Source organism: Oryzias melastigma, linkage group LG4, assembly GCF_002922805.2.
Source record: "Oryzias melastigma strain HK-1 linkage group LG4, ASM292280v2, whole genome shotgun sequence".
In the NCBI taxonomy this organism is placed as follows: domain Eukaryota; kingdom Metazoa; phylum Chordata; class Actinopteri; order Beloniformes; family Adrianichthyidae; genus Oryzias; species Oryzias melastigma.
This window is the reverse complement of record NC_050515.1, coordinates 59,367-67,530: the sequence shown is the minus strand read 5'-3', so window position 1 is coordinate 67,530 and position 8,164 is coordinate 59,367. Positions and strand designations below refer to the sequence as shown.

The 8,164-nt window shown below is 43.3% G+C and overlaps 2 protein-coding genes across 2 annotated transcripts in view; one reads left to right on the top strand and one right to left on the bottom strand.

Annotated features, from left to right (window-relative positions):
• Positions 1-8,164, top strand: part of fgf22 (fibroblast growth factor 22) — a 31,373-nt gene that overhangs the window by 2,468 nt on the left and 20,741 nt on the right. The window lies entirely within an intron of this gene.
• LOC112142132 overlaps positions 3,536-8,164 on the bottom strand; it is a 32,536-nt gene continuing 27,907 nt past the window's right edge. The window contains exon 5 of the transcript XR_004947689.1: positions 3,536-3,800. The gene's annotated coding sequence lies outside the window, so the exon portion shown is untranslated. The remainder of the gene's footprint in view (positions 3,801-8,164) is intronic.

The following is an 8,164-nucleotide window of genomic DNA, read 5'->3' as shown; positions in this document are numbered from 1 at the left end:
AAGTTATTTAAGGTTTAAGTTGATTTATTCTGGAATAATATTCCTGACTTTTGATTATTCATAAAAGTCACGGTTTTAAAGTTTTTTAAATGGGCATTCTGCTTACTTTGTGGACTATTTTGACATTTACAAAGATTTTCTAGGATATTTTGGAGTTTAGCTATTTTTTTAAGCTACATGCTAGCTGTTTTGGCTAACCAAAGTTTTTTTTCAGGCTAATTTGGCATTTAGCTACTATTTTTGCAGGCTATCAGCTACAGCATTTTCAGCCATCAGCTTCAGTATTTTCAGATATAAATTTCAGCTTTTTCAGCATTAACGTTTTCAGATATCAATTTCAGCGTTTTCAGCTACTAACTTCAGTGTTTTCAGCTATCAGCTTCGGCGTTTTCAGTTATCAATTTCAGCGTTTTCAGCTAAGAGCTTCAGCGTTTTCAGCCATCAGCTTCAGTGTTTTCAGCAATCAATTTCAGCGATTTCAGCTATGACCTTCACCGTTTTCAGCTACTAACTTCAGTGTTTTCAGCTATCAGCTTCGGCGTTTTCAGTTATCAATTTCAGCGATTTCAGCTAAGAGCTTTAGTGTTTTCCGCTATCAGCTTCAGCGTTTTCAGTTATCAATTTCAGCATTTTCAGCTTTAGCGTTTTCAGATATCAATTTCAGCTTTTCAGCCATCAGCTTCAGTATTTTCAGATATCAATTTCAGCTTTTTCAGCTATCAGCTTCAGTATTTTCTGCCATCAATTTCAGCGTTTTTATCTAAGACCTTCAGCGTTTTCAGCCATCAGCTTCAGTATTTTCAGTTATCATTTTCAGCGTTTTCAGCTATTAACTTCAGCGTTTTCAGCTATCAGCTACAGCATCTTCAGCCTTCAATTTGAGCATCTTCAGCACTAGCATCTTCAGCAGCCAAATGACAGCATTTTTACACTAGCATTATTACAGGTAATGTTATACATCTAGTTCATAATTATGTTAAAAAGTTACAGTTTTACAAATGAGGTTTCAGAGTGTTCAATAAATGTTGATCCTGTTCGGCCCGTGACCTAAAGTGTGTTTTGGATTCTGGCCCCTTGTGCGATTGAGTTTGACACCCCTGCCATAGATTGTGCACTTTAAATGCATTGACCTCTGTTAGGGTGCAGGAAGTTATTCTGCATTTCTGTGGTGTTGGAAGAATCATATTTTTTTTACATTTATGTGTTTTTGACTCTTTTTTTCCGATCATCCCAACATCACATGAACGCAGACGTCACACATAATCAAACCAGAAGATCAAACCATTGGTGCAACTGGCAGTAAAATGAAAAGTCATAATCTTGAAATAAACCCCCCCAAATGTTTCATATTAGTTTAAATCAAACTTAAACATGTTTTCATCCAGATTCCATGTTATTTCTTTCTTTAATGAGGTGGATTACCCAAACAGTCCACGCATTTGCTCCTGGTCCGGCCTGTCTGTCAAATTTTTGAGCCCTTTTTGACCCACAAGTCAAAAATGCCGCTAGAGTGTGGCATAAGGACACCGTACGACAGCATCACCATACGTCAGAAGTATCCACACACAGAGATATGCAAGTAAACACAAACACATAAGCACACACACCTGTCCAGGTTTTTCTCCTAGTTCCTTGTTCGGTTCCTGCACAGATGTCTGTTCTCCCCTCTGTAGCCCCGCCCCCAGCTCCACCCACAGTTCTGCACCATGACCCCCCCCCTCCCACCTCCACCAGGTCACATTTTCCAGTTTTTCCAGCTTAAAAAAACAGTCTGAATTAGTCAGCAGGTTCTCTGCTGATGGAGATTGGAAAATCTGATCTGAATCCTCCGAGGGGAGGGGCCGGAGGAGAAGGACGGGTCTGGGGGGGCTTAGACCGGGCTCGAGGGAGAACAGAACCGGACCCGTAATGCAGAAGAAAGCCTTTCACCTCAACAGGACGTAGAATGAACACACCGATGCTTTAAATATTAGGTTATTTGTTGGAATTTCGAAGCAGAGCATCAAACAGAGAAATGTCTAAAACAAGAAGACAAACGCCTTCTCCATTCAGAACATCTGTGAAAATACATATAGTCACTCAGATAAACACACAGATGGAGGAAGTCTTCTGGATTTTGCTATCAGGATGAAACACTGAAGTCTCACCTTCATCAGGAAGCATTTGTTAGGCAAACAAGAACGATAGGAATCAAGACTGAGCAGACTAAAGTTAGCATCCAGCTCTGACTAAATATAGATCACTCTCTGTGTATTTATAAACCACTTTAACATAAATTGGCGGTAAACGTCTCTCAGAAACATGAAGTGTGACCCTTCAGGGAAGCCGAAAAGCCGGTCCCTTCGTGTTTTCTTCTTGACTTCTGGCAGAGCAGAAAAAGATCCAGAGGAAAAAGTGAGCGTGTGTTTAGAAAAGCTCCAGATGCAGGAACGCATCATATCCTGCCGGGGTCATCGGTCGTAGCAGACTAATTAGGTGGTGCTCCAACACAACAGCTGCGGGGTCCACCCAACAACAGCCTCATGACCAGTTACCATGGCAACACGGTCCTGCCGCTGCACGAATGATAGAAAACAGCTTTACTGAAGTTTGGATTCAGAGAAACTTCAAGCTTCTTTCAGCTTTTTAGGATATTTTGAAGTTTCACTTTTTTTTCACCTACATGCTAGCCGTTTTGGCTAACCTAAGTTTTTTTTTTTTTTTTTCACGTTTTTCAGGCTAATTTGGCATTTAGCCAATACTTTAGCTGGCTATCAGCTTCAGCATCTTCAGCTATCAGCACTAGCATCCTCAGCGGCCAAATTCATCTTACATCATTCACACTAGCATTATCACAGGTAATGCTAAATACTGTATCTAGTTCATAATCATTTTAATAAGTTACAGTTTTAAAGTTTTAAAAATGTAGTTTTAGAGTGTTCAATAAATGTTTATCCTGATTGGTCCGCGACCTCAGGTGTGTTCTGGATTTTGGCCCCTTGTGTGATTGAGTTTGACACCTCTTATCTAAGAACTCGGGTCCTTCAAACAGACGCTGATCCAGATTTAGCTCAGAGAGGGACTGAAGAACTTCATTGAAGTGGGGGGTGCGGATTGGAGCGGCGTCCGCTATTATGCAGTCGCTGTACCGGTCCGTTGTGGTGAAGAGAGAGCTGAGCCAGAAAGCAAAGCTCTCAATTTACCGGTCGATCTTCATTCCAGTACTCACCTATGGTCATGAGCTCTGGGTCGTGACCGAAAGAACGAGATCCCGACTACAAGCGGCTGAAAGGAGTTTCCTCTGGAGGGTGGCTGGACGCTCCCTTAGAGATAGAGAGAGAAGATCAGTCACCCAGAGAGAGCTCAGAGTAGAGCCGCTTTTCCTCCACATCCATAGGGACCAGTTGAGGTGGTTCGGGCAGCTGGTCCGGATGCCTCCTGGACTCCTCTCTGGAGAGGTGTTCCGGGCATGTCCCACTGGGCGGAGGCCCCGGGGAAGACCCAGGACACGCTGGAGAGACTACGTCTCTCGGCTGGCCTGGGAACACCTCGGGGTCCCCCCAGATGAGCTGGAGGAAGTGGCTGGGGAGAGGGAAGTCTGGGCATCTTTGCTTAGACTGCTGCCCCCCCGACCCAGTCCCGGATAAAGCGGAAGAAGATGGATAGATGGATATTTTTTGTGCCATTTCTTTTTGGACCAGATGGAAGACGGTGGGGGGGTAAGAGGACAAGCGTAGAAAGGACCTCTGCAACAGACTGATGACCTGTCAAGGGTGTATCCTGCCTTCGCCCATCAGTAGGACTCCGGCAGCCCCGTGACCCTGAAAGAACCAAAAGGTCAAGAAGAAGAAGAAGGGTAGAAAGGAAAAAAGGGGCAGAATTGTCAGTATAACTTTTACCTGTAGTTGTTTATCAAACGGGAGGGGCTTGTCCACAGACACACCCATCCACACACTTAATAGATTTATTAATGATTACTGAGATGAGAGTATTCAGGAGACACACAACCCAACTATTGGTAGGACTCCTTCCTTCGTAGGGATGTAACGATTCATTTAAGCAACGATTCGAGTCACATCATGAGTTGTGGCTCCCGATCCGATTCAGAGTCGTCTCTGGTTTGTTTTGAATGATCCGATTCATCTTTATATACTTCATATCTTCAGCCAAACTTCAACAGCGTGACTCAGAGGTAAAGATGTCTCAATGACACGATGTCTCCAGCCTGGCAGGTCACAGTTCTCCTGGTTATAGATGAAGATCTTTTATCAGAACCTCAGCTCGTGGGGGCTTCCTCCTCTGCATCAAACCCCTTCATCACCACCAGTGTTAATTTTGACAGAGAATTTTAATTTAGTTTTAGTCATAGTCTTTTGACTAAAATAGGGTTTAGTTTTAGTCCCAATTTAGTCATGTTGATTCTATTAATTTTAGTCAAATATTAGTTGACTAAATTACAGCAGATATTTAGTCGACAAAAATATAAATAAAGGTCAAGCTTTTTAATTAAATTTACTAAGTATAATCATATGAATAACATGCAAAGATTTTACTAATTTGAAAAAACCATTTTACTTCACTTTGGTTTCCAAACTCGTCATTTATGTGAATTCAGCTTCAACAACTTAAAAAACATTAAAAGAAAAAAATAATTATAATTCCATCCCATTTCCAATAAGAAAGTGTCTATTTGTACGTAATTTTAAAAAAACGTGCGGCCAGTGATGAACTTTTTTCTCAGTCGCACTGACCCAGAGTAAAGGGTTAAGGTTAGGATTATGGTTATGGTTAAACAAGCAAATGTTTCCTGAATGCTGCTGTCTCTGCAGCTCACGACTCCACCAGGGGATGGGTCAAATGTGGAGAACACATTTACACATTTAGGAGTGTGACAGTTAATGGGACTTTAACTTTAAGTTTAATTTTAAATACGTGCGGCCAACAAAAGAAATCCAGCCTTGGACAAACTTAAAATGCAGCAACGGGATCCTGGCTGCACGTATTACATGTGGACAAAACATGAATTTCCATCATATTCTGTACTGGCCACATGTAAATATATGTAAATAACATCAGTCTTATTATAAATGTATTAACAAAAAAAACTTGTATTGAGGAGGTAATACAATCGGTGCCTGCTTGTGAATCTGAAGAAGCAGCGGAGCTGATAGCGCTCGGAAATACACAAAAACATCGGTTTATAACTTTACAAACGTCATGCTAAAACAAAACCGCATTACTGACATTAGGGGAGAATTTGGATTCAGCCCAATACGCTGGAAATAATCGTGTTTGTATGTTTACCTTTCTGTGGATTTCAGGCTGGCTTGTCTGCAAACGTCACTTCAAGTTTTCTCATGTTTTTGCCTGTAATGGTCGCTCAACACAACGTGTTGTTGAGGGTTGCATTAAATGTAACATTTGACCATATGTGTACTCTTCTTTTACTACCTGGAATAGACATTTTTCACCTATATCACAGACACAATTCACTGAAATAGCGTCTTCCCAGGTGGGCTCCAGGACTCTGTGTTCTGATTGGATTGCTTTGCATTTGCTCCCGCCCTCCTCCATCAGCAGTCGTTATGATTGGATGTCGCTATTCATGAGCATTTTCGTTTTTATTCGTTGACGAAAAAGTCTATCAATTTAGTTAAAGTTTTCGTGTCTGGGCGGGAGTTTTTGTGTCGTTTTCGTTAAGTTTACGTTGGGTGAAAAATGTCGTTGACGAAGACGATGACGAAAATTTTTCGTCAACGAAATTAACACTGATCACCACGCTGGGATTTGGTGAAGCTCAGCCTCTTCACCTGATTGTTACAGCCAAACACCTGAAAGTCAGAGGAAACGACTGCAGTCAATCATTGACCTCCCGTCGAGGGTTTCCTGGAGCCTCGTGCACTGATGGACATCCCGAGTTCAATCAGAGTCACAAGTACCACTCCAGTGGAGGTCGGGGAGGCTGTTCCTCCAGATCCCACCCCTCCAGGTGTCACTGTCATTGACCACATGGGCGTTGACATCTCTTGGTAGAACATTAGAGTGTCCATTACATCACTTTCTATCACCTCTCCCTAAAGGCTCCAGGAGGCTCGGTCCTGCAGAGACCGCAGTAACAGACCTGTCCTCGACCCGGAAACGAAACAATGCGACCCCTCGTGTCCTTCCTGTGAGGGTGGGTCAACAGGAAGGTGAACCCACTCAGTCTTTCAGACTGACCTCAGCCAGGTCGACTATGAGGAGGTCCGGCTCGTCTGTGAGCCCCGACCTGGGCCTGCCTTCAGGACCGGATCTCAGTGATGTCAGTTCTGGTGACATAGAAGACCTAGTTTTTATTTACCAAAGCATGAAGGTGTTAAAACACACGCGTACCATGATTAGAACTAAAATGCAACTGTATCCACGTCATAAAACGAGTAATTAGATGGAGTTAAAAGCTGCAATAAGGGAAATCCGAGGCTCTAAAAGCTGCAGGAGCGCGTGGACTTTTGACGGGTTTTATCTCTTGGAAACATAAAAACAGAAAGTCGATCCTGCTGGCAGCCTGTGAGGCTAAATATTGACTTAAGTCAGAATGTTACCATGATGTGCACTCCAATACAACAGAGCAGGAACATACTAGTGCAGAGAACGGCCAAATAAGTGAATCTCACTAATAGAATTTCATAAATACTATAAATGTTTTTAGCTTTACAGAATCACACAGATTTAATTCATAACATCTGAAATCATAGAAAACAGCCTTTCCTATATTTCTATGAAGTGTCAGTAGGTGGCGCTGTATCCGCTTAACTTGGGGAGTAGACTGCCGTCTAACAAAACAGATGAAGAAGAAAAACTATGGTCAAGAAAATAGTCTCATTCCGATTTGTGGGTGCATAATTCTTGATTTGTGCATAAATAAGGATTTGTGCGTGTGTATTCTTGATTTGTGCGTGTGTATTCTTGATTTGTGCGTGTGTATTCTTGATTTGTGCGTGTGTATTCTTGATTTGTGCGTGCGTAACTTAGGATTTGTGTGTGTGTATTCTTGATTTGTGCGTGTGTATTCTTGATTTGTGCGTGCACAAATAGGAATGAGAAAACATTTGTAGTCCAGAGCATGTGGTTCTGATTCTGAACGTTTCTGTTTCCTTTCATTTTTTTAAACATTAAAGTAAAAGTTTTCATTATGAGAAACATTTTCTGTGTTATAAACATTCTAAGAGGTTGTTGTTAATGTCTGAAGACATACTCTGACCATTAAATGCTTTAGAGAAAGACCATTAATTATGGTTTAATTATTAATTATGTTTTAGTGGAAGTGAAGTTGGTTCATGCATGCAGGTTTAGCGGTGCAACCGATAGAGTTCCGCACACAGATCAGGTAGTGGTTCTGACATTTTCGGATATGTTTAGGATTCCCCCCAACATGTGCAGATTCCTCACCAAGTTTAGTCCATCGCTACAGCGGATCACGACACAAATAACAGACAGCCGGCGTCTGCGTGACCCAGGGGAGCTCGCGAAGCTAGTTTGTGTTTGTGTTAGGCTGGGGGCGGAGCTGGCAGCGTAGACCCTTCCTGGAAGGGGCGGCTCTCACTTTGTGACATCAGCTCGTGACGACTCACCCATTTTCGTGTGTATGGGAAGGGCTGGTGCTCAGAGAGCAGGTTTTTAGAGGTGTGAACGGGTTAAAATACTGCTTTGGAATTGTTTTGTCAGGATTATTTCTAGGACAGCCGAAAAGAGCAAACTCAGGAGTAAAGAGGAAAAAAGTCTGTTTATTTCAGTCTCGTGTGTGGCCAGTGACTGCTGTGACGCCTCCGGGCAGCAGGGGGCGCTGGATCCCTTAGAGCCTCCGGCGAGGCGGGAAAAGGCGTCCGAGAGCGGCGAAGAAGACGCGTCTTGACCTCCGGACAGCAGAGGGCGCAGGATCCCGCAGAGCCTCCAGCGAGGTGGACAGGGTATCCGAGAGCGGCGAAGAAGAACTGCATTGATGCAGGAGTTGAACGTGGAGCCGTGGAGAGGAATAGTGGGGAAGAGACGTGGCGAGAGGCGAGGAGCCGTAGAGGAGAGACTTGGCGAGAGGCGAGGAGCCGTAGAGGAGAGTCGTGACGAGAGGCGAGGAGCCGTAGAGAAGAGTCGTGACGAGAGGCGAGGAGCCGTAGAGAAGAGTCGTGACGAGAGGCGAGGAGCCGTAGAG